General features: G+C 38.4%; 1 protein-coding gene across 17 annotated transcripts in view; it reads right to left on the bottom strand.

Moving 5' to 3' along the window:
- RABGAP1L (RAB GTPase activating protein 1 like) overlaps positions 1 to 26,403 on the bottom strand; it is a 785,265-nt gene that overhangs the window by 686,216 nt on the left and 72,646 nt on the right. The window lies entirely within an intron of this gene.

Raw genomic sequence — 26,403 nt, forward strand, 5'->3', positions numbered from 1 at the left:
TAGAATTGCCCCATACAGTTTCTAAGGAGCATCCGGTGGATTTGAACTGCTGAACTTTCGGTTAACAGCCATTGTTCTTAACCACTATACCACCAGGGTTTCCCGTTAGCCATTAGAGAGATCCCAATCAAAACTACAGTGAGGTACCACCTTACCCCTATCAGAATGACAGTGATATTTTAAAAAAAAAGGAAAACAAAAGGAGTTACCAAGGTTGTAGAGAAACTGGAATCCTCATTCACTGCTTGGTGGAACTGTAAAATATACAGCCACCATGGAAAACAGTTTGGTGGGTCCTCAAAAAGCTGAAGAGAGAACTACCATATGACCTAGCAATCCCAATCCTAGACATATATACCAATGTTCCCTGCGGCACTTTTCACAGTGGCCAAAAGGCAGAAACCACCAAAATGTCCATCAACAGATGAATGGATAAACAAAATGCAGTGTGTGTGTGTGTGTGTGTATACACGCACACACACAATGGAATACCACTCAGCCATGAGGAAAATAAAGTCCTGATGCATGCCACAACACAGATGAACCTTGAAAACATCATGCTGAGCAAACAAATCAGTCACAAAAGGATAAATACTTTATGATCTCACTTTAGTGAAATAAGCAACTATATAGAAACTAAAGATTCTTGGTGGTTTTAACAATAATCTTTATTATTATTAAAGGGAGGAAAGGATGAGTTTTTGCTTAGGAAGCACTCAATTTATGGTAATGGTGGTGGAATGACTTGGAAAAGAATAGCGAGAATGGTTGCACAACTTGAAGAATGTAATCAATGTCACTGAATTGTACATACAGAAATTGTTGAGATGGTGTATGCTTTGTTACATATATTTTCACAATAAAAAAAGCTAATGACCAATAAATGTTAATTATTAAAACAGGACAGGAGGACACACTGAAAAGACCTTTGATCTTTCAAGGTAAAAGGCACTATATTCTGTAAAGACCTATTATATAAATGTAAAAGATAATGAACAGAGGCAACAGGGCATGGCTGAAATGTTAGGTACCAAATAACACTGCAGCATAATTATTTCTAGTCAAGGATCAATTTGACTAGAAAACAAATATAGCAGGAAACAAACGCTATCTCAAACAAAGATCAAGTAAACAAAAAATTAAAAAGGGCATAGAAAATTTAAATCTTGGAAGTATTAAGGTACCATAAACTTATTATAAGAAAATCTGTACCCTACAAAACCTAAATTGTACCCCCACTTCTGAGGGCACAACTAAGTCTACTCTAGTAAAATTATACTGTCCTGTTTAAAAAAAAAAAACTAAAAGCCACTCATCTAGCTCACGAACAGAAAAAAAAAAAACTTTTAACTCACATTCAGGTGACTGGAAATAAAAATCTACGGACTAAGTACAAAAAGCATATAAAAAATTTTCCTATCAGGAACAGAGACTGCTATACCAGCTTACTCTGCTAATTTTCCAGAAAAGATGTAATACATGTGTTTCACATTCTAGGAATACCAGATTGTTAGTGCCTACCTACATAAGAGCTTATATAAAGACATCTTAAGTACCCATTTTAGTTTATTTGATTTTCACTTGCCTCTTATGGCAAAATCTCAGATTTTTCATTAAAACAATGAATGTGACAACAGCAACTCAAAAGATTCGATAGGAAACTTAGGAGGCAGTGAGTTCATCTTAATGGGGGAGAACTCAGAAAAGGAGGATGAGAATGGCTGCACAATTCCGAAATGTAAGTATCGTCTGAATTGTGCGTATAGAAACTGGTGAATTGGTGCATGTTCTGCTGTGTATATTCTCAACAACAAAAAATAAATTTTTTAAAAAAAGATATGTGATTCAATAAAAATAAGTCAGTCACAAAAGGTCAAGTACCATATAATCCTATTTATATGAAAAAGGCAAATACATAGAGACCAAAGCTTCTTTGTTACCAGGGGTGGGAAGGAAGGAGGTGTTTTTGCTTAGGGAACACTGAGTTTCTGTTAATGGTAGGGAAATAACTTAGAAAAGGACACTGGTGACGGTTATACACATGATGATCACTGTCATTGAATTATACATGTTAAAAACCCTGAATTGGCAATTGTTTGGTTTTATATGTGTATGTGTGTGTGTATGTATATATTTGTATATTTATATATATATATTTTTTTAACCACAATAAAACAATTAAATTTATTGGTTCTATCTCACCCAGAGCAAAGGAGGATGAAGAAAACCAACTCAACCCACTGTCGTCGAGTCGATTCTGACTCATAGTAACCCATGAGACAGGTAGAACTGCCCCCATAGAGTTTCCAAGGAGTGCCTGGCGGATTCAAACTGCCAACCTCTTGGTTAGCAGCTGTAGTACTTAACCACTATGCCACCAGGGTTTCCAAAGAAAACCAAAGACACAAGGAAAATACTAGTACAAAGGACTAAAGGACCAAATGAACCAGAGACTCCACCAGCCTGAGACCGGAAGAACAAGACGGTGCCCAGCTACCACCAATGACCACCCTGACAGAGAACATTACGGAGAGTCCCAGACAGAGCAGGAGGAAAATGTAGAACAAAACTCAAATTCAGGTAAAAAGACCAGACTTAATGGTCTGACAAAGACCAGAGGAACCCCTGAAACTACGGCCCCCGGGTGCTCTGTTAACTCGGAGCCAAAACCATTCCCAAAGCCCATTTTTCAGACAAAGATTAGACAGGCCTATAAAACAAAAAATAATACACGTGAGGAACGTGCTTTTTACAGTTCAATCAAATATATGAGACCAAATAGGCAGCTCATGTCCAAATGCAGGATGAGAAGGCAGGAGGAGACAGGAACTGAATGAATGGACACAGGGAACTCGGAGTGCACAGGGGGAGCATGCTGCCACATCATGGGGATTGCAACCAATGTCACAAAATAGTATGTGTATAAATTTTTGAATGAGAAATTAACTTGAGTTGTAAACTTTCACCTAAACCACAATTTAAAAAAAAAAAAGACACACTACTCAAGACGCAACTGGTCAAGACGATAAAATAACTTGAAATTCAGGTCTGATATGTACCACAATTTTAAGTGTTTATGTTCAAGGCAACAGAAATTATTTGTCCTTTCTTTGGTAATATAAATTTTAAAAAATTGCTTTTATGCCATTACAGTACAGTGCAATGTACCCTGTGGCTGATCATAAAATCCACTTTCTTTTTGGACACTACAAATGTTTTCATTTAGAAAAGACTTATTTCCATGGAACTTTAATAATCATTTTAATAAATCAAACTACTATTAAACTACTTAATACTATAAACGATCAAAGAGTTAAAAATTCACTGATTCTAACTTTGCTTCAATTAACTCCCTGGATCTAGGGATTATTTATTTTCTATGTCTCTCTCCTCTACAAGCCAAAAGCAATATCACAATATCCAAAGTTATTTTAATACAGGTTTAGTATAGCATTTAATCATATAATGACCTAGCAGATAACATGTTTATTACCTCATGAAATACTTATAAGGTCTCTGTGCATTTAGTAAAAGGCTCTGAACCACATACACTAGGGATTTGGGCATTTTAATCATCTCAGCATAACTATCTAAAAATCAAGAAAAGCAACAACTGTCTACCAAAAATTATTCAATCATTTCATAGTCTCCAAATACACTGAACACTTTAGAACACTTGTTTCAAGAGAAGGAACACCAAACATTATAGATAGGGAGAAGGGGAAAAAGACAAGTCATAAGCGTCTCAATATCAAAAAAGTTTCCCTGCTAATTATGATACCTACACCCACTTTATATACGCCCGTCCCAGAGGACTTACGGCATCCCTGGGTGGCATAAATGGTTAAGTGCTCGGCTACTAACCATAAGATTAGCGGGTCGAGTCCAAAGGACTAATGGACCACATCTACCACGGCCTCCACCAGACTGAGTCCAGTACAGCGAGATGGTGCTCAGCTACCACCACTGACTGCTCTGACAGGGATTATAATAGAGGGTCCTGGACAGAACTGGAGAAAAATGTAGAACAAAATTCTAACTCAAAAAGAAAGACCAGACTTGCTGGCCTGACAGAGACTGGAGAAACCCTGAGAGTACAGACCCCCGACACCCTTTCGCTCAAAAATGAGGCCACTCCTGAAGTTCACCCTTCAGTGAAAGATTGAAGAGGCCCATGGAACAAAACAAGACTAAAGGGGTGTACCAGCCCTGGGACAGGAAAGCAGGAGGGAACAGAAAAGCTGGTAATAGGGAACCCAGAGTTGAGAAGGGAGAGTGCTGACATGTGTGTGGCTGTTAACCAATGTCATACAACAATGTGTGTACTAACTGATGAGAAACTAGTTTGTTCCATAAACCTTCATCTAAAGTTCAAATAAATAAATAAATAAATAAAAGATTGGTGGGTTGAGTCCACTGAATACACCTTAAGAGAAAAGCCTGGTGATCTACTTCTGAAAAATCAGTCATAGAAAACCCTACGGAGCCCAGTTCTCGTCTGACATACATGCGGTAGCCATGAGGCTAAGTCCATTTGACAGCAACTGCTTCCGTTGTTTTGGTTTGGAGGACTTATGCTATGAAAACTCCTTAGCATATGATCAGGAACTGAAGGAAGAAGTGTAAGCTGCATTGAAGGCACTGGCAAAAAACAAGGCTCCAGGAATTGATGGAGTATCAAGTGAAATGTTTCAACAAACAGATGCAGCACTAGAAGTGCTCACCCTTCCTGGCCAACTGACTGGAAGAGATCCACATTTATGCCTGTTCCCAAAAAAGGTGATCCAATCGAACGTGGAAATTATTGAACAATATCATTAACATCACACGCAAGTAAAATTTTGCTGAAGATCATTCAAAAGCAGTTGCAGCAGTATTTCGACAGGAAAGTACCGGAAATTCAGGCTGGATTCAGAAGAGGACATGGAACTAGGGATATCATTGCTGATGTCAGATGGATACTGGCTGAAAGCAGAAAATATCAGAAGGATGTTTACCTGTGTTGTATTGACTATCTAAAGGCATTCAACTGTGTGGATCATAATAAATTATGGATAACATTGTGAAGAAGGGGAATTCCAGAACACTTAATTGTGCTCATGAAGAACCTGTACATACATCAAGAGGCAGTTGTTCAAAAAGAACAAGGGGATACTGATTGGTTTAAAGTCAAGAAAGGTGTGCATCAGGGTTGTATCCCTTTACCATACCTATTCAATCTGTATGCTGAGCAAATAATACGAGAAGCTGGACTATATGAAGAAGAATGGGGCGTCAGGATTGGAGGAAGACTCATTAACAACCTGCGTTATGCAGATGATGCAGCCTTGCTTGCTGAAAGTGAAGAGGACTTGAAGCACTTACTAATGAAGATCAAAGACCACAGCCTTCAGTATGGATTGCGCCTTAACATAAAGAAAACAAAAATCCTCACAACTGGACCAATAAGCAACATCATGATAAACAGAGAACAGACTGAAGTTATCGACGATTTCATTTTACTTGGATCTACAATCAACACCCATGGAAGCAGCAGTCAAGAAATCAAAAGACACATTGCATTGGGCAAATTTGCTGCAAAGGACCTCTCTAAAGTGTTGAAAAGCAAAGATGTCATCTTGAAGACTAAGGTGCGCCTGACCCAAGCTATGGTATTTTGAGTCGCGTCATATGCATGTGAAAGCTAGACAATGAATAAGGAAGACCAAAGAAGAACTGACACCTTGGAATTGTGGTGCTGGCAAAGAATACCGAATATACCACGGACTGCCAAAAGAATGAACAAATCTGTCTTGGAAGAAGTACAGCCAGAACGCTCCTTAGAAGCAAGTATGGCAAGACTACATCTCACTTATTTTGGACATGTTATCTGAAGGGAAGCCCTGGTGGCATAGTGGTTAAGTGCTACAGCTGCTATGCAAAGGGTGGGCAGTTCGAATCTGCCAGGTGCTCCTTGGAAACTCTATGGGGCAGTTCTACTCTGTCCTATAGGGTCGCTATGAGTCGGAGTGACTCGACGGCACTGGGTCTGGTTTTTTGGGTTTTATCAGGAGACCAGTCCCTGTGCCAAGTGCTTTACATCCTTCATACCATTTAATCTTTCCCAACATCTCTAAGATAGGTATTTTTTTCTCCTATTTTAAAATTGATAAAATTGAAGTTTAAAGAGATTTACTTGCCTAAGATCATAAAGCTTTTAAATGGTGGAGACAGGATTAAAGTCAAATGTGTGTGTCTGACTCTAGCAGTTGAGGGTTTAATGGTTAGGCCATAATGGCCCCCTTATCAATATTCCAAAAGGCTTGAACTCTTGTAAGTAGTTTTAGTCCCAAGCTGATATACTGCCCTATCTCACCCATAATGGTTAGTGAGAGATATGTTTAAGTCACTTTTGGTGAAAGAATCTCCCTGTTGTTATTGTTAGGTGCCATCGAGTCGATTCCAACTCATAGCGACCCTAGGTACAACAGAATGAAACACTGCCCGTTCCTGCACCAAGAAAAATTAATTAAAAGAGACCAACATATAGATAACACAAGTTAAAAAAAAAATCCTATAGGATTTTTTATATAGGGTTTGTATAGAAAAACAAGGAATTAAATAGAATTAAATAAATTAAATTAAATAGGAGAAAGCAGTAGGGAAGGCCAGGGGAATCAGGTTAACCTTGGACTTAACCCCTTCCTCTGGAACACTAAAAGCTAAATTACGACAGAGCATTCCTTAAACTTTCAGAGGGAGAAATGGAAAGATCAAAGCCCAAGAACCCCATACCTATAACCCATACCTTTCTCAACTGCACAAGAACTCAGAAAATAGAACACGCACGTATTCTTCCTAAAAATAAATGTCCAAATACATATGCCAGGTTACCAAGAAAAGAACCAAAACTTAAAAACAGACAAAAAAATCTTACGGACAGAGAAGTTAGCCTATAAAGAACTAAGAATCAGCAACAAAATTAATTATACAGTACTAAGTCTACCTAATCTGTTGTTATATAATTATAAAATATAAAGCAAATGTAAAAACTTCCCAAAACATGATTTTAGAAACTCAAAAATAGTGACTTGGGTCAAAATAATAGAATACCAACAAAGACCTTGAAAAATAGATACACATTTACATGCATTAAACCATTCACCTTCACAATTAATAGACATTGAATCTTCATAAAGAAAATTAAACATTTGCTTCAAATATGTTTATAAAGAACATACATGTAACCAGTACTAAAACAAAAAGAAAATGTAACCATCTTCTTGATCACTTGGATGGGGAATTAAGAACTATAATCCATCAGAATTTATAATTGAAGACAAAGAACTAAAGCAACAGCATAAAATTCCAAGAACATAAAACTAGATGGATGGGGAAAATAAAACCAAACAACTCAGCACATAAGTATGAAAGGATTCTACACTGCACTAATGTGAAAAGAAGACAGCAACAGACATAGGCGAAAATGCAAATCTCTTTACTACAAATAAAGAACACAAAAATAAAACCAAGCCATCAGCTGCATCTTCCTCACAAGAAGAGTAAGCACCCTGGCCTTCAGTTCTCACCTAAAGTGCCCTGTCTATTAAAAAAAATCTTACGTTATTCTTTGCTTTTTCCTTTTTTTAAAACAATTCAGTAGGTTTAGTACATTCACAAGGTTATAGAACTATCACCACTATTTACTTCCAGAGCATTTTTATCATCCCATAAAGAAACCCGTACCCATCGGCAGTCACTCCCGATCCTCCCTGACCCCCTACCCCCATCCCCTAGTCCCTGGCAGCCACTAATTCACTTCATGTCTCTTCAGATTGCTTTTTGTTTTTATAACTGCCTATGCATTCTTGACTATTCAAGAGACTATGGCTAGTGCTTGCCTGTCCACCAGGTGTCAATAACTGATAACAATCTCAGCACTTTTCTGGCGGACTTTACAGGGAGAACAGATGGTCAATTTCCTAGAACTAGTCCCTGAGATGTATAAATCCACTAACAGGCCCAGACTTTAGAATTAACTGAAGCTTATCCCTACAGATTTCTTTACCATTACCACCAGGGAGAAGAGAAGGGTTACTATTGATTGAGTACTTACTTAGAATGCAATTAAAATAGGTGCAAAAGCCAAGCTGGTTAGTGTTGGCTCTAGACCAGGAACTGAGAATGCCTGGTTTTAAACAGTGGCCAGATTTATGGCCTTGGACAAATTACTTAAACTCTCTGTGCCTTAAATTTCAAGGATAAAATAGGGAAGATAACTGTACTCACCTCACAGGATTGTCGTAAAGGTAAAATGAGTTACCATAAATCATGTGCTTAGAACATTACATATAAGTATCTCAAAAAATGCTATGTATTATTGGCATGCTATTGTTACCATTGTTAATTGCTGTCACAGTCAGTTCTGACTCACGGCCACCCCACTTATAAAAGAGTGAAACATGCCTGGTCCTGTACCATCTTCATGATCATTGGTATGTCTGAGTCCATTACTGCAGCCATTGTGTCAATCCATTCTCACCTTCACTGGTCCTCCACTTTACCAAACATGATGTCCTTCTCCAGCAATCAGTCCCTCCTCATGATGCATCCAAACTAAGGAAGTCAAAGTCTTGGACAATATTCTGTGATCCATAGGGTTTTCACTCACTAATTTTCAGAAGTAGGTCACCAAGCTTTTCTTCCTAGTCTGTCAGTCTAGAATCTCTGCTGAAACCTGTCTACCACAGGTGACCCTGCCGGTATTTGAAATACTAGCAGCATAACTTCCAACATCATAGCAACACATAAGCCACCAAGATACAACAAACTGACAGACAGGTAGTGGCTGGTATGCTATACGCCTACCAATTAAACGATTCTCATATGGCGTCAAAAAATAACAACTAACCACAGGTTGAACCGTATGAAATTGCAATACGACATTTTTTACCTACAGAAATGGCAATTTCACGTGGATCAACCTAATATACACTACTTCTAAAACACACGCCTAAAACAAAAATACACACAAAATTAAAATTTAAATAAGCATAAATCACCAGCAGGCAAATTAAAACAAAACTAATATCAAAATCAGCAAATTCAATATCAGAGTCTGATTCAGGCCAAACAAGGTCTTTTTTATATTGGCAAATGGTACAAGTCACACTGACGCACTCTTACTCAAAAGCCTTTATATACCAACAGCATAACATCAAACACATAAAGCAGAAACTACTGAAAATACAATGAAAACCTGTCAGCTGTATAACAAGCAGAGGGCAACTTAGTTGACATATCAAATGCATAAGACATGAGGATGTAGGACATGGAGTTTAATCTCTATGGCTAGTTAACAGGTATATATGTAAGTACAGAACACTACATAAAACTACCATTTTAGCAAAACATAAAGGCTCATTTTCTAAACTGATCATACCCTAGACCACACCAAAAAAATCTTAAACAATTTTTCGACAAGAGATTGTTTAGGATATATTCTGATCAAAATACAATTAAACTGCTATCAATTACAGCTTATGTCAAACAGCCAAGACTAAACACCTGTTGACACTGAGTCGATTCCGACTCACAGCGCGACCCTAAAGGACAGAGTAGAACTGTCCCATTGGGTTTCCAGGGGCACCTGGTGGATTCAAACTGCTGACCTTTTGGTTAGCAACTGTAGCTCTTAACAACTACGCCAACAGGGTTTCCATGTCAAATAGAAGGGATCCCAATTGCTTGTTTATCGTTCAATATCCCCCAACCACATCTAGAACATAAGATCTGTTTTGTGTACTGCTTTATCCTCAGCACCTAAAACAGTAACTGATTCATAACAAACACTAAATAAATATGTGTTAGATGAATGAAATTAAAAAACACTAAAATGTGGGGCAATAGAGATATCAAAGACAACCACTGACTGCTTAAAATGTAAAAATGAGAATACTACGTATCAAAGCACTGCTGTTTCTGACCCAGTGTAGCTTCACAGTAACTTTATTGTGCAAACTGCCACTGGAAATAAAATGAAGAACTATTAAAACTAACAAGAGACTTCAGAAAACAATCTCTTACATACCTATTTATCTAAGAGCTGTCTAAGAATAATAAATACTAGATAAATAGGTATCTAAAAATAATAAGAGCTCTTAGAACATACTAAGTGCTTAGGAAAAAAACAGCACTAGTCATCATTATTGCAAATGATTCTCTCCTTTCATTCATTTCATAGCTTCATACTTTATATACTGATACCCTTAACCTGCCTTTCTTGGGCCAAGTGCAATCATTTATAGCCACATGGCAAAGATGACCTCCTGTTCTTCGACGGTGATATCATCTGCCAAATAACTGCTCCCCCAGAGGAAAATGGCCAGGTCTCCTCTGCAGCATTAAGTAAAATGCCTACCCTCGCCACTACCAAAGATAGGCGTGTGGTCCCATCCAAAGACTTCCTGGACAACAAGGCAGCAAGAAAATGACTGGCTCTCCCTCCCCAGGGACCCTGAGCCTCTGCAAAGAATCTCAACCAGTTACAGGTTTACTTCACCCGGAAGTAATATTGGATGGTTATCTAGAGACTACACGCTTTTTGAACTCCCTTAGAATATACTCCTCCCCCTCAATCATCCTACTACGAGACATGTAATTTTTAAACATTTTCTTAAATACATTTTCTATGAAGATGAGATAATCGGTATTATTTTGATTATTAAGCAAGTCTGCCAGATATAAAATACACTGTTAGACCATCTGTATCCCATTCAGAAAATCTGGTGGCGTGGTGGTTAAGAGCTATGTCTGCTAACCAAAAGGTCAGCAGTTCAAATCCACCAGGTGCTCCTTGGAAACCCTACGGGGCAGTTCTACTCTGTTCTATAGGGTTGCTATGAGTCAGAATCAACTCGATGGCAACAGGTTTAGTTTTGGTTTAATGGGACTGGCTGAATTGCACTCCACACAGTTTTCAATGGCTGGTTTTTCACACACAGATCATCAGGCTTTTCTTCTAAGATGCCTTTGGGTAGACTAGAACCTCCAACCTTTCAGTTAGCAGTCAAGTGTGTTAACCATCTGTACCACCCAGGGACTCCAAGACATATAATAGGCTAGACAAATACCCCTGCTAACCAAAAAGTTGGCTGTTTCAATCCACTAGCTGCTCCTCTGAACCCCTAGGGGCAGTTCTACTCTGTCCAATAGGGTTGTTATGAGTCAGAATCAACAAGACAGCAAAGGGTTTGTATGGTTTTGGTAGCATCCATTCAAGCCCTGGTAATGCAATAGTTATTCATTCAGCTGCTAATTGATAGGTTGGCAGTTGGAACCCACCCAGCAACTCAGCAGGAGAAAGACGTGGGTAATTGCTTCTGTAAAGATTACAGCCGAGAAAGCCCTGAAGAACAGTTCTACTCTATCCTATAGGGTCGCTATGAGTTGGAATCCACTCGAAGGCCCCCCCCGCAACAACAAAAACAGCATCCATTCTACCCCTTCCTCAATTGTGTAGCAGTCCCAAACGCTCCCCCCGCCCCGCCCACCAAGGGGGAGGCCTGACTGAACTCAACCAACTATATAATCTCTTTTACCTTAACACTTTGTTCAAAGAGGGGCACTACTAAGTCTTAAACCATTAACGTGGCACTTCCCTGACAATAGTTTGGGAATGAATAAGTACTAACCTGAATGAAGAACTAAACTGTCTCATCAGATTAATCCACTGGAGAATGTACTACAGAGGAGAGAGCTGTCCTCCCTTGGGACAGTATGGTGTGTGTTTACAAGAGGTCTTAGGTGTCAGGGAAAATGTAAAAGACAGGTCTGAAAAAGAGAAAAGGCTTTTACTTCAGTAGAAGCTAAAGAACCCGAAGACAGATATTTCATTGTTAATGATACAACTACAGTTTGGTCTGGGTCAAGAATAACAACAGACTGGAAAATAAATTATTTTTCAGAGAACCAGCTACTAAGACATATAACACCAGTAACCAGTTATGGCAGAGTTAGGTTTTGATTCAAGACAATCGCATGTGTGTCAGGGTAGAATTGCGCTCCACACAGTTGTCAATGGCTGGTTTTTCAGAGGTAGGTCATCAGGCTTTTCTTCCAAGATAACTTTGGGTAGACTAGAACCTCCAACCTTTCAGTTAGCAGTCAAGTGTGTTAACCATTTTGTACCACCTAGCGACTCCAAGACGTCTAACAGGCTAGACAAATATCCCATCCTAAAGTGAACTAAACTAAATTCTGTATCTATTGTTTACCTCTGTCAACTTGCATACACGAAGTTATATAAACACATATTTTCATTGCTAGGGAATTTTTTTTTTTTATGTTGGAAATTATAATGCCCAACAAATCTTACCGAAATTGTTCAGATGGAAAGAAAAGCTTCTCTAGGAATAAAGATAATTATTTAGATGATCTACAGCAGTTTATAAAATACTTGCATGATAGTATTATGTGTTGCAAGTAAGGAAAATGATCACTTATAACTGGCCTACGAAAAATAATTTTTATATTAAAGCTTAACTGGTCATGCAAGAGGAAAGAGTGTATGATTAAGTTATCAAAGAAATGTTCTACTGTCAAAGAACAACATTCAGCCTTATGGCAAAGTCATCCAAAATGGTACTGTTTTCCAACTTCTCTTATTGTGAAGTAGAATAAAAATAAAATTAATACAGAATAGATGTTTAGGGACTTCTTTGGAATTAGTAAGGTATTTTTCCTCAAGAGGAATTACTGAGAATTACTTAGAATTTACTGAGCATCAGTGACTAATGTGAAGAAAATGACATGATCGATCAACTAAAATGAAACTGTAGCAGAACTCCAAATGACTTGCCAGGAGATGAGAGCAAGCCCAAAGACAAGACAGGTTCTCCTCAAAGTAGAAAAGAAAATCAGAGATAAGTTAATCAAATATTATACAAGATACGTCTTTCTTTAAAATGTATACTCTATCTGGAATTAGCCAGTGGCATACAGCCTATGACCATACTAAAAACCACTGAATTATACACTTTAAAGTTAGTGAATTTTATGGCATGTGAATTTTATCTCAAAAAAAATTAATGTAACTGAAACGTGTATGCAAAACCTCCCCAAAGCAGAAGAAAAACACATAAATTGACTTGTTGCTCACCAGAAATTTTGTGTTTAGCAAGCATATGCTGTTAAACTGTTAAACCTTAGTGTCTATATATTCTAATATTTCTTTTCTCAAAAAACAATAGGGGAGGAGATCCACAAGTACATATTTTCCCTTCCTTAGAAAGCCAGGGCATTTGAATATCTGAACCGTCATGCAAACTCTTGCTAACATTCTCTATAAACACTCTCTACATCTGAGAGCCCAGTGAGATAGCCACGCCTTTGCAGATCTATGCTGGGAGCTAACCTGTCTGACCCACTGACAGCTGTGTTCACAGGAGACAGACAAAAAAGAGTCAACTGCCACTTCTGATTAGGAGTTCTGAGCTGCCTAGGCAAGACAAGTTCTAGGTTATCTACCTCAAACAGGCAGGTGACTGTCACTTCTCTACAAGCCCTGTTTCTAAGTCTCAGAGACAACCCTACAATATAGTAGGATTTCTCTTTTCCAGGATATGTGGGGCAGAAGGCATCTAAGGGAGGTCACGATAACAACTCTCTATTCTAAGCCCAAACTGATGTTGCTTTTATTTTTGTTCTACAAAAATAAGAGAATACAAACCAAAAAAATGTATACTCTAATATACATTATTTATACCTGATAGGAAAATAGAATAAATGAGTACATATTTAAGCTGTTATTATAGTTTACTTTTACAGAAAAAGCATAATTGACGAGTATACACTAAGTACTCAAATTCGGCTTGCCATCAGTAAAGGGAAAAGTCTAGTCAGCTGGCTTACATCGCCAACCCACGAAACCCTACTGACCTGAATTGTAGGCGCCATGTCTACAATAATTATACTTACTGAGTACCTATGTGGAAACCCTGGTGGCGTAGTGATTAAGAGCTACAGCTGCTAACCAAAAGGTCAGCAGTTCAAATGCACCAGGCACTCCCTAGAAACCCTATAGGGCAATTCCACTCTGTCCTACAGGGTCTCTACAAATCAGAATCGACTCAATGGCAACGGGTTTTTTTGGCTTGAGTGCCTATGTATTTATAATACTTCCAAAAACTCTACAAAGTAACTATTTTCCTCATTTTATAGATATGAAAACAGGAAGAAAATGGTTGTTAAATAATTTGCCCAAGGTTACAGGCTACAGTAATTTGCCCAAGCAAGGCTCAAACCAAGTCAATCAGACTCCAAAGATCCCTGCTGTTTATACCGTGGGCTGATGCCTCTCAAAAAAAGTTATACAATGATGTCCAAAGTAAGTGAGATGAAGTCTCGCCACCCTCGCTTCAAAGGAGCATTCTGACTATACTTCTTCCAAGAGAGATTTGTTCGTTCTTCTGCCAGTCTATGGTATATTCAATATTCTTTGCCTACACCATAATTCAAATGCATCAATTCTTCTTTGGTCTTCCTTAGTCACTGTCTGACTTTTGCACACATATGAGGCAATTGAAAATACCACAGCTTGTGTCAGGCATACTTTAATCCTGAAAGTGACATTCTGGCTTTTTAACACTTTAAAGAGGTCTTTTGCAGCAGATTTGTACTTCTACCTGTATTTCTTTCAGGACAGATTTGTTCATTCTTTACTCTGCCAAATCAGAGAATTTCTGGTCATGCAAAAAAAAAAAAAAAAAGCCATGATTAAATGGGAAAGTCTTTACTGACAACGCCTGCCATCTGTTCATCCCAGCACACCTGATTAAGGACAACAGATCTTAAGACATAACAAATCAGATTTGCAGTGTGTTAGTTTAGCTTTAATTACCTATGCTCTAGATCTAGTTCTATACTTTAAACCTATTTGGTTCTCGAGAGGGCAAGTATCACTACATTATGCAGAGTCACAAGGAAAACCTTAATTACTTTAGGGGAAAAAAAACTACAATTACTAGTAATAGTGCCTATGACATTCCTAGCTTCTCGATGCTTCCCACAAACGATCAGAGTTCTCAAGGTAGCATCAAAGAAAAATGGACAAGTGACTATTTTTAAAGGATAAGCAACATTTTCCCTCATGTTTTAAGAAGGCCTCTACTTATTTTAATATAAAATTTTTATGTCCTCTCCAATATTATCTGAAAACTTTTTAAATGTCTCATATTTTTATTAAATACAACGCATACTTTGATGTACACATTTCCATTTGAAAATGTACTATGTTGTTAGCTGCCGTCAATTTTAGCTCACGACCCCATGTGTGCAGAGTAGAACTGCTCCACAGGGTTTTCAAGGCTGTGACCTTTCAGAAGTAGATCTCCAGACCTGTCACCCAAGGCATGTCTAAGTGAGTTCGAAGCGCCAAGCTTTTGGCAAGTAGTCGAGCGCTTACCTGTTTGCATCACCCAGAAACTCACAGCTACCAATAAGGTGACTAAGTAGCATTTTATTAATTAAAGTCCCCAACATTGCCTGACACATTGTATGCAATTAATAAACATTTGATTAATTAATTCTATATTTACGTTTCTTATATTTTAGATTTCTGCTCTAAGCACAAGCTATCTACCATGATAAATCCAACAGATATGGCCACTGCCTTCATGAAGCCTTCAATCTACTGAAAAAGGCAGACATTCAACAAATAAAAACACAAATATATATACATATACATAAAACAAACCACACCAAACCCACTGCTGTGGAGTCAATTCCAACTCATAGTGACCCTACAGGACAGAGGAGAACTGCCCCATAGTTTCCAAGGAGAGCCTGGTGGATTTGAACTGCCGACCTGTTGGTTAGCAGCTGTAGCACTTAACCACTACACTACCAGGGTTTCCTATACGTATACATATATATATATACACTTATGAAGTATAATGAAGGAAAAGAATAGGGTGATACTAAACGAGAAGGGGGAAGGGGAGCCTGGGGTTGTCCTACTTTAGAATGAAATACTAAGGATGTCTTTCTGAGAATAGGACATACGAAATGAGATCTGAAGAAGACCTGGGCCAGTCAAAGAGTTGGAGGAAAAAAAAAAAAAAACTCCAAGTTATGGAAACAGCATGTGGCATGGCCCTACAGTAAGTTTTAGAAATGGAAAAACCCATGTAGCTTGATCACAGAAAACCAGAGGGAGAGTGGATTTGAAGAAACTGGCAGGGGGCCAGATAATATACAGCCTTATACCACATGCTAAGGATTTACGGTCTTATTCTAAGTACACTAAGAAATCCAAAATGAAACTTTATAGGTAAGGGATATGCAAGAAAGACAAAGACACAGAATACCAGAAGGCCTTGGCCCTACATCAAAAAGCTTGGTAAATAAAAGTACATATAGATTTCAAGTTAAAATAAAATGTTTAAGGTGTATATATATGTTATGTTTTCATGATTCCCCACTTTAAACAACCTTTTCAGTTAACCTATCATCTACCTGACATGATCATACTCTTCTCCCTTTTACTAAAATGGTCAAATAAAAACCATATGCATTTATTACTTTTTAAAACTAAAACACTGACCTTAATTATTATATTTCTCACTAGAAAGCAGTTTAAAATAATGTACATTGACAAATATTTCAGAAGTTATTTCCATTTAATTTTTAATCAAATGAATAAGGGAATATTAGCAATTACTTTGTGACATTAATTATCCTTGTATCTTCACTATCTACCTGAAACTCAAGCAATATAGAGAATTTCCTTGGGAGTTACTACCTACAATATTCTAGTTCACAAACATCTTTCACTGTTCAATAAAATATTTTTCCATCTCTGCCAAAGTGAATTTAAGTGTTCAAAAAGAGCTAGAAGTCAATATTTAAGTCTATTAGAGTTAAAAGAAAAATTTAAACTAAATTTTAAAGTAAATGTACACAATGATCCACTGACCCATGTGCCAGAATGTGTCCCGGAAAATATTCACCAATGTGTGAAAACCCAATGTACATGTTTATTAAAGAACGCATGGGAAAAAGAAGAATCTCACTTTTTTACTTTACATTTCTTTGAAGTACATTACAATGATCACATACCACCGAGGATTTTAAAATAAAGGTAGAAATTTCAATAAATAATTACTTGGATGTATAATCCTACATTTCTTTGAATACAAAAAAAAAAATTCATTTTAATTATAAAACCTTCTAAAACAAAACTTAGAACTGCCTCAAAGTACTTTAGCTCTGCAATGTTCAAAGTAAGTTGCATATAATTTTCTACATCTCAACTGCAATATTTACTTATTGAATGGTCCTCCTAAGCAGTAGTCTTTGAAGTTAGATCTAAAAGACTGTGAGGCACACCCAGGTCTCCCCCACACTTCCCATATACAGGAGGATGGCAAAGAGCACTGACACATCTCCCCCATCTCTAGAACCAGATTTCGATGGAGATTATAAAGCCAAAGAGGTCAAGAAACATTGCCCCACAGAACAAACGACAATATCAGCAGGGAAGGGTTGCTACCACAAACTTCACCCCAACTTTGGAATTATCTGTGGGATCACTTTCCATATCACTTAGGTTGACCATCTTCTTAAATGAGGTGAACACTGCTGGTTTATAAGTACCAAAATTAAAAGCTAAATATCTTTGACTACTACAAATCCAAAAAGTAAATAAAAAGCAGCAGGTCTATGTATATAAAATATAGAAAGGTTTAAAGCCCTGCTCATGGCAACCCCCCGTGTATCGGAGAACTGCGTTCCGCAGAGTTTTCAACGGCTGGTTTTTGGAAGCAGATCAGCAGGCCTTTTCTCCTGCAGTGTGGGTTCAAACCGCCGACTTTTGGGTAAGCACGAACGAAGTCCCTATTAAACAGCACGCTTGGATTGCACTCTCAAACACTCACACTCTCGGTTTTTTTTTCCCCCTAAAGGAGGATGGTTTAAGGTCAGGGTAAAATGGCCCTTTGCAGAGACATGAAGCAAGACATAATTGTACTATCCATTGATGTTTCCTTCCATAAAACTTTCCAGCCTGGCAATGGAAGAAACCAGGGGAGCAAGTGACCCTTTAACAAAACCAATTCTCCGTGTAAGATAAAAAGAATTACGGTCACAGATGCCACTGTTACTTGAAAGTGCTAGTTTTCGGGGATCTTTCCTTTTTCATCTGTAGAAAACATTTTGCCTAACACCTTTTATCATCATCTTGATATTCTACTTTCTTCCAAATTTCATAAAACTACTGCTATACAAAACAGATACACTATTCAACTCAATAAAACTCAATGGAATAAAAAAAAAAAACCATTGCCATCGAGTCAATTCTAACTCATAGAGACCCTATTGGACAGAGTAAAACTGCCCCTTAGAGTTTTCAAGAAGCGGTTGGTGGATTCAAACTGCCAACCTTCTGGTTTGCAGCCGACCTCTTAACCACAGTACTGCCAGGGCTCCAGTGGAATACTATGCAGGCACTAAAAATAAAATTAGAAAAATGATGTAGCAACATGGAAAATGCTAATGATATAACATAAATGGATTTACTATTGTTATTTTTAAATGAATAAATAAGTGTTTAAAATTACCAGTTTTAAAATATCAGTTTAAATTATCAGTTTCAACCACAATGAGATACCATCTCACGCCAGCACTACTGGCACGAATCATTAAAACAGAAAATAACAAATGTTGGAGAGGATGCGGGGAGATCAGAACTCTTATGCACTGCTGGTGGGAATGCAAAATGATACAACCTTTTTGCAAAACAATATGGTGCTTCCTTAGAAAGCTAGAAACAGAAATACCATTTGATCCAGCAATCCTACTTCTAGGAATATATCCTAGAGAAGTAAGAGTCATCACACGAACAGATATATGTACACCCATGTTCACTGCAGCACTGTTCACAATAGCAAAAAGATGGAAACAACCTAGACGCCCATCAACAGACGAATGGATAAACAAACTGTGGTACATACACACAATGGAGTGTTACGCAACGTTAAAGAACAACGATGAATCCATGAAGCATCTCATAACATGGATGCATGTGGAGGACATTATGCTGAGTGAAATAAGTCAGTCACAAAAGGGCAAATATTGTATGAGACCACTACTGTAAAAACTCATGAAAAGGTTTATATACAAAAAGAAACAATATTTGATGCTTACAAGGGAGAGGAGGGGTGGGGATGGAAAAACACTTAATGGACAATAGGTAGGTGGTAACTTTGGTGAAGGGTAAGATGGTAGAGAATACTGCAGAAGCCAGGACAACCTGTACAAGGCAAGCCCACGGTAGCTCCATAGACACATGGACCTGAGGGACCAAATTGCTGGGCTGAGGGCTGTGGGGACCATGGTCTCAGGAAACCTCTAGCTTAACTGGCACACAGAGTTTATAAAGAATATGTTCTACGTTCTACTTTGGTGAGTAGTGTCTGGGGTCTTAAAAGCCTGTGAGCAGCCATCTAGGATACTCCACTGGTCTCACCCCTTCAGAATCAAGAAAGAATGAAGAAAACCAAAGACATAAGGGAAACATTAGTCCAAAGGACTAATGGACCATATCTACCAAGACCTCCACCAGACTGAGTCCAGTACAACTAGATGGTGCTCGGCTACCACCATCAACTGCTCTGACAGGGATTACAATAGAGGGTCCCAAACAGAGCTGGAAAAAAAATGTAGAACAAAATTCCAACTCAAAAAGAATGAACCAGACTTGTTGGCCTGACAGACCGGAGAAACCCCGAGAGTATGGCCCCCAGACACCCTTTCAGCTCAGTAATGAGGCCACTCCTGAGGTTCACCCTTCAGCCAAAGATTGAACAGTCCCATAGACCTAAACAAGACTAAAAGGGCACACCAGCCCTGGGGCAGGGGCTGGAAGGCAGGAGGGAACAGGAAAGCTGGTAATAGGGGACCCAGGGTTGAGAAAGGAGGGTGTTAACATGTCATGGGGTTGTTAACCAATGTCATACAACAATGTGTGTGCTGTTTGATGAGAAACTAGTTTGTTCTGTAAACCTCCATCTAAAGTTCAATTAAAAAAAAAAAGAAAAAAATTATTAGTTTCTAGTAAGGCAAATACTTCCACAATCAGAAGCAAGCATGGCAAGACTGCATCTTACACACTTTGGACATGTTGTCATGACGGAGAAAGATATCATGCCTGGTAAAGTACAGGGACATCAGAAAAGAGGAAGATCCTCAATGAGATGGAATGACACAGTGGCTGCAACAATGGGCTCAAGCATAACAACTGTGAGTATGGCGCAGGACCAGGCAGTGTTTCGTTCTGTGGTACACAGGGTTGCTATGAGTTGGAACCCACTTGATGGCACCAAACAACAACAACATCTACAACTTTCATCCCAAAATATATTATCATATATTTCACCCCAAAATATATTAAACTATGTGAAATACATAGTTTTTAGGGAATGTAAAGATGAACACAATTATATACACCTTCAAGGAGCTCACAGTCTAATGGGAAAGAGGTAATTATAACTGAGTATTATAATACATATAGAGTCACACAACTCAAACACATGCATACAAAGAAAAGGCTGTAGAAAAATATACATTAAGATGTTCACATAAATTATTGCTAGTACAGAAAGCTGCTGCTGGGAACAAAAAAAATTTTAAGAAACTTTGTGTGGCCATACTGAAAAAGGGAACATGAAAAAAAATAGGAAGCATGTGTTTAGTTGTTCTCATTATTTAAATCCTACATATTATGGGGTTGTGAACTGTGTGCATAAACACACATCAGTTGCCTCAAAATTGCTAACAGCGATAAGACCGCTAAGACAAGGACTCGGCTATCCAATCCAATTGCATTGTACACGTAAGACACAGTGCTGGCAACTGAAAGCTGTTATTATTGAAACAATAAATAAATAAGAACAGATTACCTATAGAGAGCAAACCATAAACAGGAACAGATTTAGGGTGAACCGGTCCCCTTCACCTCCCCTAGTACCCCACTTGGCATCACAGGAGAGGAACCCACTTATGTCTAAAAGTGAACCCGCTCACCTTTCCAAATCGCCTGTGTCCATTTCTGTCTAAATGGGCAGGCACATCTTGGACCAGGTGTCAAGAGGTGTGTGTATGTGTGTCCCTCTCAGTAGGTGTGTGGTCAGGTCAGGTCGAGTGCAAAGTGGCTGTGTTCTCTCTCTCTCTCTCCCCACAGCTTCTCTTGGCATGATCTGGTCCCCCAGGTGTTTCTCACTTTCCCGCAGCAGGTGTATCAAGTCAGGTCAGGTGCAGCATGACTGTGTTCTTTCTGTCTCTCTCTGCAGCTTTTCTTGGGTAGGTAGGTCTGGCACCCTGTGCTTGCTGGTCCAGTTATCAACTAGTAGTTTTGGGACAACCCTATGCCAGTACCAGGGTTAGGCTGGCATTACAACAGCTCTCCAGGCAAAGCTTTTATGAGCAACCCCTGCACAGTGTATGCCCAAGCCTCTGATCCACTGGCAACCTCCTTCCAGGAGATGCCCAGCTATGCTCCTGGGGCTGATTCACCCACTGTCATCTTCTGTATGAGCCAATTTTGCCCACGGCTGCTGTCTGCCTGTCTCATGGTTCCTGCTTGTACTGCTGCTGCCATTTCTCTGCTGCTCAGCTGTGCTGTACTTGCCACCATCTCTCTTGGTCTTCAGTGTCAACAGCTCAGTGAGTATGACCGGCTCAGTGATACAGCCTTTGACCTGTATTACAGGTCTTCGAGGAGGTTCTCAGCACAGGCCCCCATGTCCAAAGGATGTGCTTCCCTTCTGGCTCTCATTGACCAGGAAACCCCAAAAACCTCTGTGAGATTGGCTGCTTATCTAGGAACACTCCTTGTCAATTTCAGCACGTGGCTTTCATAAACTGACCAATCCCTTAGGCAGATCATAAACCAACCAATCCTTTGCAAGCTGCTTATGCATATAGTAAACTGACCAATCTCTGCAGGCTGCTTCTGCAGTTAGTAAACTTACCGATTCCCTACAAGACTGCAGCCCAACCAATCATTTGGAGAATTACAAACCCGGGGCCAGAAAGGCCACATAAAAGAAAACCTATTGCACTGCAAGTTGTTTACGCAAAAAAAAAAAGCTTAAAAAAACTACTTACCGCTTAAAGTGTGATCTAGGATTTATGGGTCTAACCTTTCCATATCTTCAACTTTTGACTAAAAAACTACAGTTGGCCCTCTTCTCCTGAGATCTAGTGTTTGATAACCTTTAGAGTCAGGAAGCTCTTCTTTATCTCTAACCAAAGTCTTTTAATGCAATTTAAGTCAATTTCCTCTTCTGGGAATGGGGTGGGGGGAAACCACTTGTACTTAATAGTATTTTATAAACTTGAAGACTACTATTAAGATCACCTGTTAACTTTCTCTTTACCATTAATAAAGTCAATTCTGGTGATTAACTTATAAAGCCTATGCTCCATCTTAATGCATATTTTGTTTTCTTATCTCTGAATCTTCTCCAGTTTCTTCCCATAACCCTGAAACTAACCAGCTAAACTGAATTCTTTTATATGGACCTAATTAGAAAATTAGGTTTAAGTAAGCATATGGATCACTCACCAGTTCACAGAAGACAGTCATATTAATTTATCCCAGCCTTAATTCATCTCAAATTTACTTTTTTTGCATACTTGATATACACTCTCTCATCCATCTTCAACAGATTTTAGAATATTAATACCTACCTGATCGTTGCCATTTTTAAATTTCTATAGGTAGTATTTGTTCTGTCCCGAAATGTATTATCATTTACATTTCTCTCTCATTTACATTCATCTTTTTATTTAAACATATCTTCTTAAATTTTTTTTTTCCTTAAATTAAGGAGGGAGTATAATACAAAAGTGACCTACCTATAGTCATTCCCACTCACCTTCCTTCTTTCTGCTGGTAGGGCCCTAAGTTTGTTTAGGTCATCACCCTCACTGCCAGGTGATTAGGAATGATCAGCTCCCCCTTCGCCAAAACAGACTCTCTTCCCAGCCCCAGCTGGTCATATTTAACCAATACGGGTTTAAGATAGACAACTTAGGCCGATGGAACCTAAGAGAAGCCCACTGAGGGACTTGTAGGGAAGACTTTCCTCACTTAATAAAGAGATGCATGAAGGGTTATGTTCCTCTTCCCCGCCTGACATCACAGTGTCTACACATAATGCTAGAATTGCTCTAGCCTTCCAGAAACAATGAGGGGAGACAACAACACGCTGAGGATACAGAGCTCAAATATGCAAATACGGAGAGCACCTGAGAACCTGATTATGTTTCTGAGAAGCTGAATTAACCAACCTGAAACTGCTCTCCTATTGTTAATGTCAGATAAATCCGGAGTCCTTGGGTGGGTCCGTACAGTTAACCCACTCAGCTGCTACCCAAAACTAACAGTTCAAGTCTACCCACCAGAGGTGCTGCCAGAGAAAGGCCTGGCAATCTACTGCCAAAAAATCAGCCACTGAAAATCCTATAGAGCACAGTTCTACTCTGATACATCTGGAGTCATCATGAGTTGGAATCAACTAGACAGCAATTGTTTTTGTTTTTCTTTTGTTTTTTGTTGGGTAAGCTACTTTTCTGGTGTAACTTGCAGCAGAAAAGAACTTGGTAAATAAGGATTCACACCTCGGTTCTGCCACTTGTAAGCCATGTCACAAGGACAAGTTACTCGATCTTCTTGTACCCTGTTTTCTCATCTGTAAAATAAGGGTAAGAAAAGTACCCACTTCATAAGATTGAGTTTAAATAATATAAAGCTAATACAGCATGTAACAAGAATTAGGAATATTGTAAGTGCTCTTATTATTTTTAAATTATTGAAATCAAACACACGAAGACAAATAAGCCAAATTTAAAAACACAAGAAGAAATGTATGTTATTCAGGGGGCAAGAGGCACTATTTTCACGAAATAAAAGTGTAACTTCTGCTGAAAATTATCAATTAAGACTTTCAAAATTCAGTTAAATTAAGAAATGGCAAGCTGTCCACTGGCATAATTATAGGCATCACTACCACTATGCCGTCACCCTATTGCTAATGAAAGGTCTCAAGAGCATGTGAGACGGTACCAAAGAGCACTAAGAAATAACAACATTGTTACATAACTTGCCCATGGTTATATCACTGCGGTCGGGACTGAACCCAGATTTGTCTGGCTCTGGAGCCACTATTGATTGCCTACTGCACGCACCCACACACACATATGTGTGTGTTCACTGAATCCTTCTGTCATATGTAGATCTGAGGCGGAAGCTAGTCTTACACAGGATCAGTACCTTGAATTTATCAACTGATACAAACACATCCTTTATGGAAATCTCAAATTAGTTCCTCCTCATTTATTTCAGGAAAAAAATTTCTAAGAATATGCATTATAAAATTTGTTTCAAAGAAATTATTCAAAAATAAAGTTATTTGTTCCAGCACACTCTTGACATTCCAAAGGAATATATTCTGAGAGCTTGATATCTAAATTCTTCCACACCATTAACATGAATCTCCCTCCATAAAATGCATACATGGGAAGAGAAAAAAGCTACACTGAATAACAAGCGCTGGGCTCATACTTGAGCTTGCTCTTTAGCAGCTATTCTCAATGTGTGGCCCATGGACTCCTGGGGATCCCCAAGACCATTTCAGAGTCTGCAAGGTCAAAGCTACTTTCCTAATAATTGTTGTTGTTGTTTTGTGCTGTGAATTCTGACTCAGAGCAACCCTACAGGACAGAGCAAAACTGCCCCATAGGGTTTCCTAGGCTATAATCTTTTGTTGTTGTTGTTAGGTGCCATCAAGTTGGTTCTGACTCATAGCGACCTTATGCACAACAGAACAAAACACTGCCCAGTCTTGCACCATCCTCACAATTGTTGTTATGCTTGAGCCTGTTGTTGTAGCCACTGTGTCAATCCATCCTGTTGAGAGTCTTCCTCTTTTTTGCTGACCCTCTACCAAGCATGATGTCCTTTTCCAGGGACTGGTCCCTCCCGATAACATGTCCAAAGATCCCTCCTGATAACATGTTCTAAGTATGTGGAACTATAATCTTTACTAAGACATTATTTGCTTTTTCATTGTGCTGATACGATGGTGCAAAAGCAATGACTGGTGAAATTCCTGGCACCTTAACATGAATGAAGGCAGTGGCATCAAACTACTATACTGGTAGTCACTGTATTACTCACTACCATGCATACTCAGTTAAAAAAGAAAGATTTTTATGTAAGAAGGTCTTTGACGAAACAGTGAAATTATTAATTTTATTAAATCTCAACTCTTGAGTACAGAGCTTTATAATATTCTATGTGACAAAGTAGGGAGTACATATACAAAGTACCTCTGCAGCATACCAAAGTACAACAGTTTTCTCAAGGAAAAACACTTGTGCAATTATTTGAGTTGCAAGCTAAACTAACCACTTTCTTCATAGAATACCATTTTTACTTGAATGAATACTGCCAAAGTATGATTATAAGAACTCAGGTATTTAGAAGACATTTTCTCAACAGCAAACAAAGACTGTCACTTCAAGGAAAACAAGTGACTATATTTGTTGCCAATGATAAAATTAGAGCTTTCAAGCAAAAAGTAGCCTCACAGCTTCCTACTATTTAAAAGCTTTTCTGATGAGGTCAATGGTGATACTGACAAATGTGACTTTTTTATATTATATACTAAAATCTGTGCTAATATTGGAAAAATCTGTATAACTCTGTGAACCAATGTTTTCCACATGACCAATGCACAATGTTACAAAATCAAGCACGGATAAAAGATCCAAAGTGCAAGTGGATTTTAAATGCAGCAGAGTACAAAAACCTCACTGATACGGTTTCAGATTCCACATAGCAACTATTAATAAATAAACTACTCAAAGCATTTTGGTGTGATATCAAAGAAATTTTGCAACAAATTACCTGAAAAGCCTATTAAGATACTCCTCTCTTTTCCAACTACATCTGAGACCAAATTTTCTTCATGTACTTCTACCCAAACAACATTACAATAGGTTGAACATAGTAGCAGATATAAGAATTCATCTTTCTCCTACTAAGCCAAACATAAAGAGATCTGCAAAAATGTCAAACAATGCTGGCTTCTCAACTATTTTTCTGTCTTGCAAAATAGTAATTTTTCATTTAAAATATATTATTTATGTTTACACAAATGGATTTATTATTATTTTAAATGAATAAATAAGTGTTTAAAATGAACAGTTTTGATTTCTAGTAGGGTAAATATTTCCACATACACATCTAACATCTTGCTGTTGGTCATGATCTTCCCTTTACCTAAAAGTTTCCTTTATCTTCCTCCCCCATATGACCAAGTCCAGATACTACCAATCCTCCAAAGCTCAGCTCAACAG

Source organism: Loxodonta africana, chromosome 25 (assembly GCF_030014295.1).
Source record: "Loxodonta africana isolate mLoxAfr1 chromosome 25, mLoxAfr1.hap2, whole genome shotgun sequence".
In the NCBI taxonomy this organism is placed as follows: domain Eukaryota; kingdom Metazoa; phylum Chordata; class Mammalia; order Proboscidea; family Elephantidae; genus Loxodonta; species Loxodonta africana.